Source organism: Leptonychotes weddellii, chromosome 8, assembly GCF_054177405.1.
Source record: "Leptonychotes weddellii isolate Sample4059 chromosome 8, ASM5417740v2, whole genome shotgun sequence".
NCBI classification, from domain to species: domain Eukaryota; kingdom Metazoa; phylum Chordata; class Mammalia; order Carnivora; family Phocidae; genus Leptonychotes; species Leptonychotes weddellii.
Window position 1 is genome coordinate 17,047,751 of NC_138376.1, and position 18,402 is coordinate 17,066,152.

The window sequence follows — 18,402 nt, forward strand, 5'->3', positions numbered from 1 at the left end:
TCAGTGCAACACAGATCCTAGGAGTGAGGAAATAGTACAATGAGAGCAAATACTCTGCCTCTCAAGAGTGACCCCATGTGGCACCAACAGCTGCCCCGAAGAACAGGATGCTACTCAGCACACTTCTGTGGATGCTGAGGGAGTATAATTAAATTTTATGTTTGGAGTTAGAACAAGTTGGGGTTTCTCATTCTTTCTGTAACCTTTGTATTGCTCTCTACTGTTGTGTAGGGTCTCCGATTTCTTTGATATCTTAGAATGTGCTCAGGAAGATAAAACTGAAATCTAATGAAACAAGGCAGTGCTTTCCCTGAGGACTTTGGGATGTTTCTTCTGACACTGGACCTGGGGAAACAGCCTTTCTGTCAGGACTAAGCTTTTAGTGGTTACACATTATCTGGTTGTTGGTCGCACCAAGTCTTTGCTGCCATCCTGAGCTCCGAGAGGTTCGCATGTCCTGTTCCCTGAATTCCTCCTGTTCATGGCCCAGCAATTCTTTCCATGCCTTGGGGAAGCTTGGTTTCTCTTTGCTAGTTCAACTCTAATTCTATGCCCAGTCCAGGCAACCCACCGTACGTTATCCTGAGTCTTTAGCTGTCATCTGATCCATTCTCTCTCCCAGTGATGAAATGAAAACAGTAAAAAAGACTTGAAGGTGGCTATTTCAGAGAGGGACCTCTGATCCATACTAGGTGGGTGGCTTGGAACACTCTCTGAGCCTGTTTTTCTTCTCTAATTTGTCTTAAGAATCAAATGTGTTAATGTATCCAAAAACACTTTAAGTTTAAAGTACTTATTATAGAAATAGTAGACATTATTATGTGTCATTATATACAGCTCAGAGTCAATAGTCCCCACCATGTCTAAATTTTAGGATTCTGCAAGTAATAGATCTAGTCACAGCTTCAAAAAAACCCCACCCACTATTATCTGCCTCATACTAAGAAACTTATCTATTGATTTCTTCCTAAGTATATGAACTCATTTAAAAGCATATACAAGCACAGTCATTTAAAAATACTTTGTCATTATAGAAGTGTGTTAATTATTGTCTTAGATTTCAGAAGTTTGGAAAATGAGACAAGAGAAAGAAATGCAATCAAATCACTACATGAAAGGCCACATCCTGTCAGATCCCAAGGTACATTCATGCAGGAAGAGAAGGGTGGGATGGGGTTGTGAAGGAATCAGAGTAGTTCCAAAGGGCATTCAACAACTGATTGGGATGTGAGACAATGCACTTTTCCATACTTCTTGAACAATTTAGGAACCCACTGCTTGTTTAGAGTAGGAAAAAGCAAGGGATCTTATGTTTCCAGCTGCAGAGAGCCTCATGCATAATAGAGGCCCTCTAACTATGTGTTGCATTCATAAATGTCTTGTCAGTTTGGTCTTTCAAAACTCTGGGTCTGACTAGAGGAATAAATTGTTTTCAGAAACTGAAGAGCAGATATTCCCAAGTTAAGAACCATTATTCTCAGAGTGTCTTGAAATGCCTTGGAATGAGAATTCATGTAAGGAAAGACAGAAGATGGAAGAATCTTCCAGAATGCAGCCTGAGGAGACTCCTGAGGACAGAAGTCATTGAGCATGGCTTGTTCTTACTGTTGGTGTCTATGCTATAAGGAAACTTGGCAGGGGAGTCTGAGAAAACAGCTGAGCAGAAGGAGTGTGTGTGTGTGTGTGTGTGTGTGTGTGTAGTGGGGAAAGAAGGATCTGCACTGTGTTAAATGTTTTATGCGATTTTATTTTCTCCTACCAACCCCATGAGGTAGGTATTACTATCCCTTTTTCTTCATTCATTTAAAAAATTGTGATAAAAATATATAAAATTTTCCATCTTTACCATTTTTAAGTGTACCGTTCAGTTATATTAATTGTATTTACATCATTGTGCAACTCTTACCTCCATCCATCTCCAGAACCCTTTCCATATTGCAAAACTGACTCTCTGTACCCATTAAACAACTCCCCATTCTCTCCTCCCTCCAGCCCCTGGAAACCATCCTTTTACTTCCTATCTCTGTGAAATTGATGGCTCTAGGGACCTCCTACAAGTAGAATCATACATACATACATGCTTTTTGTGACTAGCTCATTTCCCTTGGCATAACATTGTCAAGGTTCATCATGTTGCAGCATGCAAAAGAATTTCCTTCCTTTTTAAGGCTGAAGGATGTTCCATTGTGGATTACTGTCCCTTTTTGTAGGTGAGGAAACAGACAGTGAAGTTCAAATATTTCCCTGAGGAAAATCAGCAGAGCAATTAGAATTCAAACCCTCTTTGTGGGTGGCCCTCTTTCCTGATAACTCTACATCAGCCCTTCAGTTTCTTGCACAGCCCTTCTAAAGCTTGCAATCATTTTATGGGGTACCTGGGTGGCTCAGTTGGTTGAATGTCCGACTCTTGGTTTCAGCTTGGGTCATGATCTCAGGGTCATGGGATCAAGCCCTGAATGGGGCTCCATGCTCAGCAGAGAGTCTGCTCGAGATTTCTCTTCCTCTGCCCCTCCCCTTCCCCCATGCTTGCTTTCTCTCTCTCTCTCTCAAATAAATAAATAAATCTTTTAAAAAAATTCAAAACTTGCAATAATTTTACGTATTCATCCTGTTTCTGCTTTTGCTGTCTCCCTCCCTGGGTAGAAGGTAGCTGAGGAGCTATGCCCATCTTGCCCATTATTATACACTTCGGTGGGTGGGATCACTAGTTCCCCTTCAGAAATGAGAGGACAGGTTCAGAGGGGTTGGAGAGCTGAGACTTGATCTTCCCACTTGCTGCCCAAATTATTCACTCTGTGTCTCCCAAGGTTTTTAAAAGAAGAGGGCTGTGGGCTAGAAAAGAAATCTGTTTAGGTGTGTGCCTGATGTTGGCTCTCAGCTTTGTGGGTTTTGATGTTTGGTTTTTTTGCTGGAGGTTAGAGAAGAGAATTGCTTCCTGAGCTAGTCTCTCTGTGATGTAGATGTTTTCCTATTATTCCCTGGGAAATGTACACCTTGGCTCCCCAGGTTTTGGAGAGGGCGTGAAGGAAAAGGAAGCCCCTTTCTCTGGCAGGCAGCATTGGGGAATCTAATGTTCTGACCTGGATGCTGTGTGCTCTCCTTAATTAATGCAGGGACCACCGTGTCTCCCCAAGGGGAGCTCATGGTACCAGAGTTTGCACTTGTCTAGAGCTTAAACACTAAAGGACTTAGTTTCAAAGAGGTGGCACTCTGGTAAAACTGATAAGACCAATTTTGCAGAACTAAAGTGTAGCATCATCCCAGGCTGTGAAGTTTCTCAGTCATTTTTGATCCAAAATTTTTCTGCTAAAGACACCCATTTTATGTGAAGTTTTTATGCGATGTGATATTACAAATAAATATCACAGTGAAAACAAATGACAATTTTAGAACATTTTTTTTTTTTTTCCCGATCAGCAAGCCCTCACCCCCATTCTTATAGGCCTTGCCAGGAAATTCCTGCAACTGTTGAAAATCACTTGGTATTTCTTACAGAGCAAGGATGGAATGCCCCAAGGCAGTGGATTCCTGAAGAAAGGGTCGTGAGTGAGCTGCGCCAGATAGCTGGTGAGATTGTTGAAAATCAGATTCCTGAGCTCCACTTCCTGAAGAGTTGGTCTGGTTGGTCTGGTTGGACCGTCATCTGTACAACCACAGAGCCACCCAAAGGTGATTCACCCAGATTTGGAAGCCAGTGGTGCAGGTAAGGCAGAGGGTTCTGGTGGAAGCATTAACTGCACACACAGCCTCCTTGGGTCCTTTCCTCCCATCACCTCCTGCAAGACCAAACCCACACTTCTAGGTCCACTGTAGAAAATCCCTTCAAGTCAGCAGTGTTCCTTCACCCAGCTGAGTTCCTACTAGTGAAGTAAAATGTAGCACTTAAAACAAAAGTTCGTTTGCAGAAGCCCAACGGAAGGGAATTCAATTAATGTGAAAGCACTTTCGTGTAACTCTCCACCATTCTACTAAGCGGCTTTCAGACCCGTCGTCCAGAGTGAGAAGAGCTTCGGTGAGCCAGATAGAAACTGGGTCACAAAGTGTGTGAAATTGGAGGCTTTTCCCCAATACCTCTTAGCTCAGATGTCCAGGGAGGGGGACACCCATTGACTACTGGGATTCAGCAGAGCTCATTAGCCTTCAAGGGGCCACACAGAGTCTTGGATGAGCTGTCTTCATCCTCACAGGCTCCCTGGGTTAGGGTCTGCCATGGCTAGATTCACAAATACACTGGTTAGAAGGTAGCGCTCTGGCTCAATTTCATCCTCAGTTCCCTGCTGTTTTTTCCTAGCTCATCTTTCTCACTGGGGAATCATGTAGATGGAATCTCTGGCCCTCGTGCCTTTCAAGTGCCCTACATATGAATTTCTCATCACCTGCTGGACATTCCTCAAGTCAGAACACATTATCTGCTACCCCAAATAGCTCTTCCCTCTAGACTTGCTCTGCCCCCCACACTTCCTTCCTAGGCTCCCTTCCTCCCCAACTCCCCTTCCACCACCTCTAGTTTTATCGCTGGTTGCCAGGCCTCTGCAAATCCTCCCACCACTGGTGATGTTCCCCCTTCGGCTCTCTCATTACCATCCTCACAGACAGAATCCTAGCTCTCTCATTACGTTTTTTTTCCTCAACTGCTGATATGATTGATCACTGGTTGTTGCTGCCCCAAGCCCGTCCCCGTCCCTTCTCACACTTGTCATTCCCAGTAAGGCTTCACTTTGCATGTCGCTCATTCCCCTGTTCACAAACGTGGCCCTTGCAGATGTCCAAATGTCCTCCCTATTTCTCAAGCTTTATTTCCCTCTCTTCTCCTACCCATACTCTATGTATGCCCCAGCTAACACTACACACTCCCTGTAATTCCCCACCTCTAGGCCGTGGGAAGTGCTGTCTTTCTTTTAGACTGTCTATCTTCCAATCTTTGCAGAAATCCACCAAGTGCCACTGAAGTTTCCTGGTTGTCCTTTCTTTATCTGGATAAGGGATGGCTGCCTCTTTGGTTAAATGTGACAAACAGAACTTAGGGGGAAATGTGACGAACTATTTCCAGAGTTACACACAAGCCCACAGATGTACCAATGTAATCGACACACAAATGCACACGGCAATGCCATTTTTCAAATCCACACTTGTCTTTGATTCCTGGGATGAGGTGGCAGAGATGTAGCGATGATCTGTTAGCTGGTATCAAGCACAAGAACATGTGAAATAGATAATAGGGTAGAGGAAGGGGGTGGCGGAACAAACATTTCCAGATTTAATCTTGGGTTCGTTGCCGTAACAACTTGATGTAGATTTCAAAGAGGTGGCCTTTTTTCTTAATAATCCTTTTGGAAGCCAGACTTGTCATAACAATAACACTGAAAATAGCCAGCCCTCTGACAAATGGCCTTAACCACTGATTTTTCTCTTCAAAAAAGGCCTGTAGAACACTGGGATCAACACCCAACATACAGAAAGAGAACAGGTATTTTGTGCTGAATGCCAAGGACTTGTACCCTGTGTCTGTGATGGCTAATTCCAAGCCCCAGACGCTGAGACTGATGAATGCTGTTCCCACTTCCTCAATCTGTCCCATCAGCAGCTTTTCATGATGAGGCAATGTCTTAGATGCATTTTTAAATTTATACAACATGCTTAAACAAAAGGTTAAACTATATGGAAACTTTTTTTTTTCTTAAAAGAAAATTTAGAGACTTCTGTTTCTCAGCCACCGGCCCATGGCCTAGACTAGTCTGATTAACTTGGCATCCTGCTTACCTTTGTCTCTCTTCCCAGCTCTAGCATTCCCTTTTTGGCTTTTCTTTCTCTTTTCTTTGCTCCCATGGTCTCCAGCAAGGAATTTACATGGTCACAAGAGTGCAAGTATGATTGGTTAGCAATCTGCCTCTCTAGATTATGAATGCTTCCTGATCCACGTGTTTCTCTTTCTTTTGCCCTGCCCCTTATACAGAAACTCTTAGCCCATTTGGACTGTTATAACAAAATGCCACAGATGGGGTGGTTGAAAAACACAGAAATTTATTGCTCACAGTTCTGGAGGCTGAAAGTCTGAGATCACGGTGCCAGCAGGGTTGGGTGAGTGCCCTTTTCTGGGCTGCAGACTTCTCATTACATCCCTACATGGCAGAAAGGCAAGGTATCTCTCTGGAGCCTTTTTGACAAGAGCATTAATCCTGTTCATGAGGGCTCCACCCTCAGGACCTAGTCACCTCCCAAAGACCTTGCCTCCTAATACCATCACGTTAGGGGTTAGAACATGAACGTATGTTCTCTAGGGGCACACAAACATTCAGACCATCGCATGCTCGATTGAGGCAGAACAAATATTTATTGACTGGGGTGTCTGCAGGGTGCGTTCAATTGCATGACATGTCCAAGCTGATCACTTTCCCTGCAAGGGCAAGCCTCTTAGGTAGGATATCACCCCCGGGAAACAGTGATGGAATATTTTCTGCCCTGTCCCTGTCATTCAGCCTATGTTGACTTGGACCGCATTTCACTGATGTTAAGTCAAATGGCTAGTGTGTGGAAAACCTTTTGTATAGCCTTCATGTAGTTCAAGTCCTTCCAAACAGAAGTGGAAGGTGTTGAAGTAGGAAGAAATGGAGAGTGTGTTCCACTGGGCTATGGGCATTGCACCAGGTAAGGAGGATGGTGTCTAAACCATTAGCTATCTCCTTAAAGTGATAGCAAAGTTGGGGTGCCTGAGTGGCTCAGTTGGTTAAGCAGCTGACTCTGGATTTCAGCTTAAGTCATGATCTCAGGGTCGTGACATTGAGGCCTGCATTGGGCACCGTGTTGGGCATAGAGCCTGCTTAAGATTCTCTCTCTCTCTTCCTCTGCCCCTTCCCCACCTCTTAAAAATAAATAAATAAATAAATAAAATAAAAGTGTGAGCAAAGCTCAGCCTGCTGCATCCTCCCACCTGTGCATTCTGACATTCATGTGGGTTGTGACTATATAGAGAGAAACGTGTGCATTAAGAAGCCCCCATGAATCTTCTCTGTTTCTCAGATTCCCCTTGGGAGCCATTGTTGGTCATTTCATCTTTTTAATGCAAGTTTTAAGATTCTTGGGGAAGAAAAAAAGAAATGGTTTTCTGGTTCCTTCCCGCTGGGATACCTTACAAAGAAATAGTGGGGCTGAAAAATGCAGAGTGGGACATAAATTCTAAAACACCCCAGAACGCGTTGAGTTCAGAGTCAGTGCTGGAAAAATTTATTCTAAATCATAATTCCTCCAAAAGGGGAAAACACCCCAATCATACAAAAAACACAAATAAAATATAAATTTTTGCACACATTCAAATTTATAGTTCTTAAATGATTTTCTTGGAATGCTGTTACATGATATATATCATCAATATTTCTGGTTTCCAGATGGGAAGAGGGAAATGGTATGCTAATGAATTGTAGGTTTGATTCAAAGTAAAAAAAAAAAAAAAAAGATGTTTTTTAGTCAGTTTTCTTTAGTTTTGTTTATTTTAAATCCAATTATTGTCCTGCTCTGTCACAAAATGTAACATTTGTCATTGTTTTATAGGTTTGGTTTTGCAGGGCCAGTGCTCAGGAGGCTGTTTATTTCCTCCTACCTACCTTGCCTGCAATTAGGATATGTGGACAACAAGTGGATCATAGTGTCTTATAGCCGGCAATATAAAACATTGTTAACAAAGAGAAAACAGGAATGTTTTCAATTAGATTTTGCTTTTAAATTACCATTCCCCCCCAAGTAGCTTATCACAAAAATTGCAACACGATAACCTTCTCTAATACTACTAGTCACCATGCTGTAAACTGGTGAATTTTCTAGGATGACATAATACAGAATACAAAATTCCTAATGGGAATTCGTTCTTATTGTCCTTGCCTTTGTTTCCCTCTTTGTGCTACTACTTTATTGAGGAGTAAACAATCTCACAGAGCAAGAGTGAGGTTGCAGGGGCAGGAGCAAGAAAGAAGGGAGGGTCAGTAGTAGATCCCTCAGTGAGCTGGCCACAGCTCTGTGTGGCCGGTTGCTCCATCTCATGTGGCTGTCCTCTAAGAAGCCATATAATTATGGCTGGACAACCCGTCTAGAAGGGGAAGAGGGTATTGTCTACCTCTTCCTGTATCCCATTTGTCCAAGGTGAGCCTCATGAGGGTTAATCTGCACTTCTGGATTGTACATGTTGTTCTCATATTTCTGGCCAATGTGTTCCCTGATGAACCTTGGCTATTGGGCTATTGCCAGTGACCTACGCATCTAGCCTGCTACTTGGAAAATGACAGACTGTCAGATTAAAGACACCCCTCATGGACTATGGAAAGCAATGTCAGCTGCTGGTCAAGAGATCTAAGTCACTTATGCAGAAGTCCTCTTGATTCACATACCTCATAATGCAGCTGCCTGAGAAAGGGACTATTTCTTGGTGCTTCCTAAGTAATGATCAGGATGAAAGGGAAAGGTTAATTAAGTCAACAGGAATATTTGGGATTCCATTCTACTATTCCTAGGTGTGATCCTTTCTTTCCCCTAACAGCAACTCCAGGCTGGACTGGTTGGTACACCAAGTCAAAAGGGGCCTGGGAATACAATTTATTTCTGGTTCGGCTACCTGAGTTCTCTAGTGGGATTGCCATGATCCTAGATGATAAGGATAATGACCATAAAGATATCCTTATTGTCCAGGATATCCAGGATAAGGATAATGACCATTTGGTTGAGTATACTGCTGAGTCCCTGTACAGTGGCCACACTAGATCTTTGTAAGTTTTATGAAACATCCTTGTGCTTTTTGCATCTGAACTTTCTGGATGAAAGGTCTGGATGCAAGTAGGGAACGATTGTATAAAAGATGAAGTTATACCTACTGGAATGGGAAATTTCAAGTTCATTATGGTAGAGTATCTTTTATATCTTTAATTTTTCTCCTTATCATGCTCATGTTTTCTTTGCCTCCTTGAACATATGGAATACATTTATAGCAGGTATTTTAATGTCCTTGTCTGCTCTTCTATAACCTTTGTCATTTCTGGGTCTGTTTCTATTGATTGATTTTTCTTCTGATTATGGCCCATATTTTCTTGCTTCTTTGAAATCCTAATGCTTTGCATTGGATGCTAGAAATTTTGAATTTCATGTTTATTGGTGCTTGTTTTTTTTGGGGGGGGAGGGGGTGAGAAGGAGTTATTCTTTTAAGTACTTTTGTTGTTGTTCTGGAGTACAGTTCGTTTACTTGGAAACTGCCTGATTCTTGAGAGGTTTACTTTTAAGTTTTGCTAAGCATGTGTTATGGACTGAAAGTTTGTGTCCCCTCCAGATTCATGTAGGAAGTCTTACTCCCCTGATGAGATAATACTTCAAGGTGGAGGGTTTGGGTGGTAAGTAGGTTTAGATGAGGTCATGCAGGTGGGGCTCCCGAGATGGGATTAGTGTCCTTATAAGAAGAGGAAGAAATACCGGACTGCTCTCTTTCCACATCAGCAAGTCAGGAAGAGAACTCTCACCAGCCACTGACAGTTGGCAACTTGGCCTTGGATTTTTCAGCCTCTAGAATTGTGAGAAATAAACGTCTGTTGGTTAAGCCACTGATTCTATGGTATTTTGCTGTAGCAGTTCAAGCTGACTAAGACAACAGGTCCAGAATGGACTTTACACTTTGCTGCACTTCTGAGGCAATTACCTGCTGAGGACTCTACTCAATACTCTCTGTACCCAGAGGTCTTTCTACTTCAGCAAACAATTTTTGTCTCTGGGGATAGTTCCATCTGCTCCTTTTTTAGTGTTTTCACTCTTGGTATGGTAGTTCCTTCCCATGCATGCACACATCAATGGTTAGTTAAGCACTTAAGATGAATTTTTTGAAGATTTCCTAAGTTCTCTCTGTTCAGTTCTCTTTCCTCTAGTACCCTACCCTGAGAAGTTTAGCAACTCTGGCCTATTCAAATATTAACCTTGAGTCCTCATCTCAAAGATTCCACTGGAGTCTGTCTGAGTTTCCTCTCCCTGCTGCACTGTGGCTTGCAAATTCCAATTATCAAGGTGAACAATCACCTTATTTGCCTCCCTTCTCTCAGAGATTGCTGTCCTGGGATGCTGTGTATCTGATGACTGAAGACTATTGTTTTGAACATTTTGTCCAATCTTTTAGTTACTTAAGGTAGAAGGGTAAAGCAGGTTTCTGTTAACCTGCTATGGGTAGACATAGAAGTGAGCATCTCAGCCTGAAGGTAGTGCTGGGGGAAGCTGCTGGTTTCTGTGTACTGCAGGAGCTAGACACTGGAGAAGCTATAATTGCTGCAAGAATCTGGTCCTGGCCAACCTGCCCACATTGCAAGATCTGGGCACTGGTGAAGCCAATTATGCCACAGGAGCTGGGTGCTGGGATAGCCATGCACATTGCAGGAGTCTGGTAAGCAAGCACGCCAAAACCAGGAAGCAAAATCCTTTCTTCTTATAATGTCTTTCCAGTGCCCTCTACTGACAAAGTTTAGTATCATGCCATCTAGCAGAGGAATACTATTTAAGGGGCCCATATCCATTTTCCCAGAGCAGGTAATGAAGTATGAATTTAGAGCCAAGAGGCAATAGATTGATAACTGAGTATACATGGTGGAGGATTGCTGCCTACTGGTATTTCAAAATTATGTGGCCATCTGGTAAGTTCAGATCTATAACATCAATTAAATGCTTTTCTTGAACAATTTTCAGTTTGAGTTTTAAATGACTAAGATTTATTTAGTTCTAAGAACAGGATAGTGGCTTCATCTATTCCTAGCAAAGAACAAAAAACTTTAAAATAGCATGCTGTATTCTTCTCCATTTTTCCTCATTATTTGGTAGAAGAGAAAAAGAGGAGAGGAAGGAAAGTGATGTTACTGAGCTACTTCTATGTGCCAGGTGCTTTGCATATATAATTATTTGAAACTCCCAAAACCACCCTATGAAGAAGGTTGGTCATCTGCCACTTTACAGATGAACAGATAAGGTTGAGGCAATTAGCATGGACAAGAATCTCCTGGGAAGTTTGTTACAATGAAGATGACTTGACCAGTCCCACAGTTCCTAGTTTAGTACTTGAGGGATGAGGTTTAGGAATGCACATTTTAAACAAACACCTAAGAGCTTCTGGGTCAGGTAGTCTATGAGCCACATCACCTGAAATACTTATTTTGATAGCATGTTCAAGTTCATAAGGTTCAGAGGCATGCTTCAAATTGAATAGAGGACTATTTGTCCCTAACCACATCCAAGCTTTCCTCCCTGCTACACCAGATTGTGCATTAGTAGTGAGAATGGAACAATTATTGGGCATCAACTGGCCCACCCAAGAACTATGTATGAGGGAAGTAATCAGTTAATGGACAAAGAGCTGTTTAAAAATAAGCCCAGAGCTAACAGACTGTTTCAGAAACAACATTTTATTGGAACAACACTGGCTGAGCTGGTTGACTCTTGTGATCATGAAATAGTCCCTTCCTTTAATCTCAGCTCCTTGATGGACTCTCAGTATGACCTTGGAAAAATCAGCTAATGATCAGTAAGGGGTCTCCTTTTAGGTCTAGGGAGTTGATGGTACCTGATTATAAATTACACTATTAAATCATCAGATAATGTGACAATTATATAATGGAAATATTCAATAATAAAAATCTCCAGGATCATCAGTTGTCAAAGACATTTGATAGCTTTCAAAGCTAATTATCAAATGTTAATCGGTAATGCCTATTTTCTTGAGTGGTTCCAAATGAGATAATTTTAGATGTTTTCTTGTTGCGTGATGCATCATGCAGTATCTGGGATGAAGGAATGGAACTAAGTTGTGTTTTGGGTTGGGCAAGAACACCTAACTAATTTTAGAGCATTTGGAGATCAATGCATTATTAAATAGATGCATTCCACATGCGAGTCACTCATTTAGTCGGTTCTGCCCTTGTTGTGCAAATGTGACATTTAGAGAAGCCTTATTTAAGTTATTGAGTATCTTTTTCTGCAAAAATAGAAACAGAGCATCTAAGGCAAAGCAAGGTTTTGTGTCAATCAAATAAATGGGCCTGTAGATTCTGAATAAAACTTTGTATTAAGATTCTGACATTCCTGGCACATAAAGATTAATTTTTGTTTATCTCATTCAAAAAGGAACTCTACTAGGAAAGACCATAGTCTTTTCATGGGTAGAAAAGGTTAACTTCATAAAGATTTTCTCACATGAATCCATAAATGTTATGCAACTCCAACAATTATTTAACCAGATAAATTGATTGTAAGCATCATGTGAGGAAAAAAATAAGCCAGAATGGCCAGGAACATTAAAAAAGAGGGAGAGGGAGAACTATATCAGATATCAAAACATATTCTAAAGCTACAAAAATTAAAACAATGTGATATTGCTGCATGCATAAATAAAACAGAATAAGAGTCCAGAAACATACCCAAATGCACATAGGAATTTATAAATAATATAGGTGTAATTTTAATACAGTAGGTGAAAATAGGGACTATGGAAGTAATCATTTTGGATCACCTTGAAAATTATCTGGGAAAAATTTGGATTCCCATCTTATATATTATATACAAAGAAATCTAGAGATTAATTAAAATTTAGATGTTAAAAGGGGGAATTATAAGAATTAGAAAAATATATGAGATTTTAAAAATTTAAGTAAGGGACTCCTTCCTAAGAATGAATAAAACCATCAAAGAAAAGACTGATAGATTCAAATCAGTAAGAAAACCAACAACCCAGTAGGAAAATGGATAAAAGATATGAAAGAACAATTGCATAATAAGGGAAATACAAATAGTTCTCAAACAAAATTATATTCAACCTTACATATAATAAGGAAAATAGTAATTAAAACTATAATGACATCATTTTTTGTCTTACCTATTACATAGTAGTACATGTTGCATTGGCTAGAGACTAGGAAACAGGCTCTCTCATAACATTGCTGGTGGGAAGGTAATTTGGTACAGTCTATATGGAGTGCAATTAGCAATACCTTTAAAAATGTAAAATGCTGATACCCTTTGACCTATGTATTTATCTTAAATGTACTCACACATGTGAAATGACTTACATATAAGGCTATCCACCAGAGCATTGTGTGTTGGAAACAACTTACAATCCTGCTAACAGACAATAGATACCGTATATCCATATTATGGAATACCATGCAGTTGTTAAAAAGAATGGGGCAGCTCTTTAATATATTGCATATGGGAAATACATTGTTAGTTTTTAAGAATATGAGAATATGCATAACCATGAATGTAACATGTTGCTATTTGGGTAAACACAAACACACATGTATGTGTACATGTATGCATGTGTATGTGTATAAGTATGCATGTTAGTGCCTATGTATACACAGACTAACATATAGAATGTCTCCGGAAGATACACAAGGAACTGGTTACATTGGTTGCTTCAAATAAGGTAAACCAGGAGATTGGAGGAGACCAGAGAGAGGGAGTCTTACTTTTGACGGTATCTTCTTTGATACCTTGCATTCTGTGCCATGAGAATGTATCAACCACTTTTTTAATATGGTTTTTTTAAAATGGCCATGGTTAATAATAATTTTGTGAGAACTTCTAAGATGACCTGATCTCAAGATGGTTTCCACAGAACTGGTTATCTCCTTTGTCAATGGGTAGCAAGACTACAATTGAAATGAGTATATATTTGCTGTTCTTTGTGTTGGTTCCTATTTTAAAGGACGACTATAAGTATTTAGGAACAATCCTTACATTTATGCAAAGTACATTCTCATATAGCATCCTGTTTTGGCCTCAGCGCAGTGTTGAGGTAGGTACTAACCAGACACAGAGCCCAGGGTGCTATCCGAAGTCTCACCATTAGTCATAACAGAAATCCTCATTAGAACATAGATTTTCTGCCTCTTAACCAATGGTTTTCCTTCCTGTTCTTGCCAATATTATGGGTATTATGCTAATAAGAACTACAATTTGATTATCTGCTATATACCAGCCACTTAAATGTGCCATGTCACTCATTCTACCTGTTTTACTATCTTTATCTGTTTTATCATCTTTAATTTTTCAAATGAGAAATCTGAGCATCAGAGTTAAATTGTGCAAATTCATGTAATACAAATATAGAGCAGGCATTTGAACCCCAGCTTTCTTAACTTTGTGCCTTTTTCCTTTTCTGCTGTATTTTGCATCACTCTTTTCAAATGAACACCTGGTGGTATATATGTGTACCTCTCCCCTAAGTGAACTATTTTATTCAATATCTACTGATTGAGTGCCTCTTCTTGAGCCAGGTGCTGTGCACAGAGCTGGGTTATGGCATCTGTCCTCTTCATCAGAGTACAGATGAAAGTGGGTGCCATCACCTGCAAGATACGATGATCTTTTCACCTCCCCTTTCTGGCCTGGATTGCACTACATACCGAAGGCTCCACATTGTCAGCCGCGGCTCAGGCAGGCCGTACCCTAGAGCTTCTTGGTCACTATGTGATTTATTTTTGTTTTTTCAAAATGAAAATGGCTTCATTTTTAAAAAAATTTTTTAGATTTTTTAAATTTTTTAATTTTAATTTTAAATTAAAAAATTTTTAATTTTAAAAATAATATGCTTTCTTAAGGTGTTAGAAATTCAGACAACAGAGAGTGATAAAATGGAGAAAATTAAAATAACCCGAAAGTCCATTGCTACGACCTAAGTACTATTGCCATTTTAACAAATATATGATCACACTTCCTCCTATGGATAGAGGAACATATAGGCGGGCATCGTGTATATGGACTGAATCATTTTGGGGTGTTCTACTTTTTCCTACTTAATAAATCACAGTCATCTTATGTCCTTAAATATAGGCTGCATCATGATCAACTTTAAAAGTGTATGGTGTGGAGCACCTGGGTGGCTCCGTCAGTCGTTAAGCATCTGCCTTCGGCTCAGGTCATGATCACAGGGTCCTGGGCTCGAGCCCCACATCGGGCTCCCTGCTCAGCGGGAAGCCTGCTTCTCCCTCTCCCACTCCCCCTGCTTGTGTTCCCTCTCTCACTGTGTCTCTCTCTGTCAAATAAATAAATAAAATCTTTAAAAAAATGTGTATAGGGGCGCCTAGGTCGTTCAGTCAGTTAAGCGTCAGACTCGATCTCAAAGTCGTGAGTTCAAACCCTGTATAGCCTACTTTAAAATAAATAAATAAAATAAAATAAAATAAAATAAAATAAAAAAGTGTATGGTGTTTTGCCATGTGGTTAAACTATGCTTTAACTAATTTACTCCCCAGTTTTTGCTACTATAAAAGTACTACAATGCAACCTTTTTTACATACTATACACACTTTTCCCATTACTTTCTTTTTTTTTTGTTTTAAGATTGATTTATTTATTTTAGAGAAAGAGAGAGAGAGCATGAGCAGGAGGGACAGAGAGAGAGAGAGAGAATCTTTGGCAGACTCCATGCTGAGTGCAGAGCCCGAAGCCGGGCTCGATCTCATGACTGAGATCACAACCTGAGTTCAAACCAAGAGTTGGATGCTCCACCAAATGAGCCACCCAGGTGTCCCTGCCCATTATTTCTGAAGGAGAGACTTCTGTGAGTGGAATTGCTGGATCACATGTAGCTTTTCTGAATGAACTTAGAAACAGAAACTTGAGATTGAGGTTCCATTATAGATGCCATTAATAAAAAAGGATCTCCTGACTTTTCCAAATACTTCTGCTTAATTTTCATAGTACTGTGTGTTCTGCCTTCAAACATCCACACTTTCATTGTGGTTTTTCTTACCTTGCCTCTATCTCTGCACTGTCACTTCTACCGTTTCCTTTATATAACATTTACCTCTTGGGGAAAAAAACAACAGTAGTTACTTTGGAATTTGTTTTATCATAATTTTTCTTTTCAAATGGATTTCCATTTGTTGTGTCTGATTTTTCTTAGTGGAGACGGCAGAGGTCTGCTCAGAGCAGCTTAACGAAGCCATCTGTGTGTACGGAAAAGCAGAGACAATTAAAACCTGTTGACAACTTTGGGCAAAGCTGTGGGCCTCATGTTCTGTAATTTATGTGAAAAGCTGAAGAACAATCAGTTCAAGCTGGTTCTTCAAAAAGGCACAGCCTGTAACATGCTTTTGGCAGTTCAGCATCTTTGCACCATAGCAAAGGGGTATCTGAGTCCAATGAATTCTGAGATGTGCAATAGGAGCTCATGAACCGGGCCCACGAAAACAAACACACATGTTGCCATGAAGAGAAAATGGAAGCTGCTGCTGTTTTTTTTTTTTCTTTCAGTTTTTCATGTAGTTCCATTTCTCCAACAGACGAGCATATGCATAATGCTTCCTTCCTATTGCTTAGTGCTATTTTATGTCAGAGTATAAAGAGCCCATTCTGATACCTGCTGTGGGGCATGTCATCAGGCTTAAGGACACAGAAGGTGGCAAGGGTGGCTGGGGAGGCAGTGGGTGTAGAAAGGACTTTATTTTTTTTTTTAAGATTTTATTTATTTATTTGACAGTGAGAGACACAGCGAGAGAGGGAACACAAGCAGGGGGAGTGGGAGAGGGAGAAGCAGGTTTCCCGCGGAGAGGGGAGCCCGATGCGGGACTCGATCCCAGGACCCTGGGATCATGACCTGAACTGAAGGCAGGTGCTTAACGACTGAGCCACCCAGGCACCCCGAAAAGACTTTATGTTTAAATCTCAGCTCTGCTCCCTCCCAGCTGAGCACCTTGGGCAACTCTCTGTTTTCTACTTTTTTTAAAGAGGAGAAAAATCAGACCTGGCTACAGAATATTTGATGTTTGGAGGTAATATATATGAAGTTGCTTATATTTCCATCTTTCCTTTCTCATCTCCCCATTACCTTCCACATTCTGTTACATGGTTCCCACTGAGCCATTGAAATTATGCTGGCCAGGTAAGCAGCACCACCTTTGTTATTAAATCAGTTTTGTCTAGGTGTTTCTCAGGACCACTAATCAATTCCACCTTGTTGAAGAATTTCCTTCCCTTAACTTCCAAGAATCACACTTAGATTGCTTCCTTCTTTCTCTGTGGGCACTTCTCAGTTTCCAGTGTCTTCATCTCTTCCTCTCCCATATTTTATTCCAAAGTTGGTGGTACTCAGTTTCTGTTCTGCATCTCCTTGTTCTTGTTTACACTTTTGCTGCAGAGTCCCATTTACATCTATGACATCAGCTGCCATCAATATATTGGAGTCTCCACTACAGAATTTAGGTTCAAACAACATATCCCAGTCAGTTCCCAGATGACCATCCTTGGGGACCACATGCTGGTGCAGGAAATGCTGAGGTCATCTCATTCACCATGCCCCACTTCCCTAGTCCATCCTCAGCTCCCTTCCCCTTTACGTGTCCAGGAGTCTCAGAGAACTGGCAGCCTCCCCCCTCTCCCTGCCAAGAGGGAAGAGTCTAGTCCAGCCTGGCCCTATCTTGCTTCTATGGGCTTGGTGAATGCTGCATGCTGAGCAGAGGCTAGATTTGGTGAGTTGATAAGTGTGAACAACAGACCAAATCCTCATCTCCACAGTAATCACTAGTGATTGAGTAAAGTCTTGTGCTGATGAAAGTGATGATTTGAGAGTAGGTTTCTCATTTCCCAGGGTTCCTGTCAAGGAAGGGGACTCACCCAAATTGGGCAAAGCCTGATAGATTAAAAATCATTCCATTTGCTCCACCAGGTACTTCGTCAAGGCAGCAGGGTCAAAGCAATGGGAGATGATTTAGTGTTAGTCACCTAATATCCTGAGATTGCATCTAATGGCCAGAGCAGCTAGACATTGAAGCATCTTTAATGACACAAGGCCATACAGAACACAGATAAACAGGCATTTGAGTCTTCCCTTGAGAGGAGATGAAGCTCTTCAGGAATGTGGTGGCAACTGAGCCTCAGTAGAAGGTGGGACTACATAGAGAAAAGTGTTGCCTATGCTAGGAAAGCTGAACTGGTAGGTTGGTTCCAAATCATGATGCCAGCAGCTGTTACCATGGGTGTTGCTGAGAGTTCTTTTCCAGCAGATCTTGAAGTGCAAGCAATTCCTAGGCTGCTCCCATGAGATCTGGATTGGGATAGGCTCCAGGCTCATAGTCCCCTTTGTGGTAGTCATTAATACCATTTACCCAAAATTTCCAGCTTTCCACCTCCCAGGTATAGGATGCAATAGCACTTTATGACCCTCTTTTGATTTAGTGGGGCCACATGATTAGTTATGACCAATGACTTGTAAGCAGATGTGATGTGGGCCAGTTTTAGGCAAGAGCATATTGTGGCTGCTCCTAGATCCTCCAGAGCTCTCTTTTCCCTCTGGTAGATAGTGGCAAGGTTAGAAATATAGTTTCTCTGTCATTATGGGTACTTGAGAGACCACAATGAGCAGAACCCTCTTCTGAACTACAATGGACACAGAAAAAGGGA

The 18,402-nt window shown here is 41.1% G+C and overlaps 2 long non-coding RNA genes across 3 annotated transcripts in view; one reads left to right on the plus strand and one right to left on the minus strand.

The window, feature by feature from the left end:
• Nucleotides 1–758: 758 nt before the first annotated feature.
• Nucleotides 759–5,877, minus strand: LOC145722964 (uncharacterized). The gene is made up of 2 exons (XR_014147545.1): nucleotides 5,761–5,877; nucleotides 759–4,213 (listed from the first exon to the last, which is right to left on the minus strand). It is a non-coding gene; the product is annotated as an uncharacterized LOC145722964 (long non-coding RNA).
• Nucleotides 3,525–18,402, plus strand: part of LOC145722963 (uncharacterized) — a 37,259-nt gene continuing 22,381 nt past the window's right edge. For both annotated transcript variants that reach the window (XR_014147544.1, XR_014147543.1), the window contains exons 1-2: nucleotides 3,525–3,703; nucleotides 5,954–6,645. This is a non-coding gene — a long non-coding RNA (uncharacterized LOC145722963). The remainder of the gene's footprint in view (nucleotides 3,704–5,953; nucleotides 6,646–18,402) is intronic.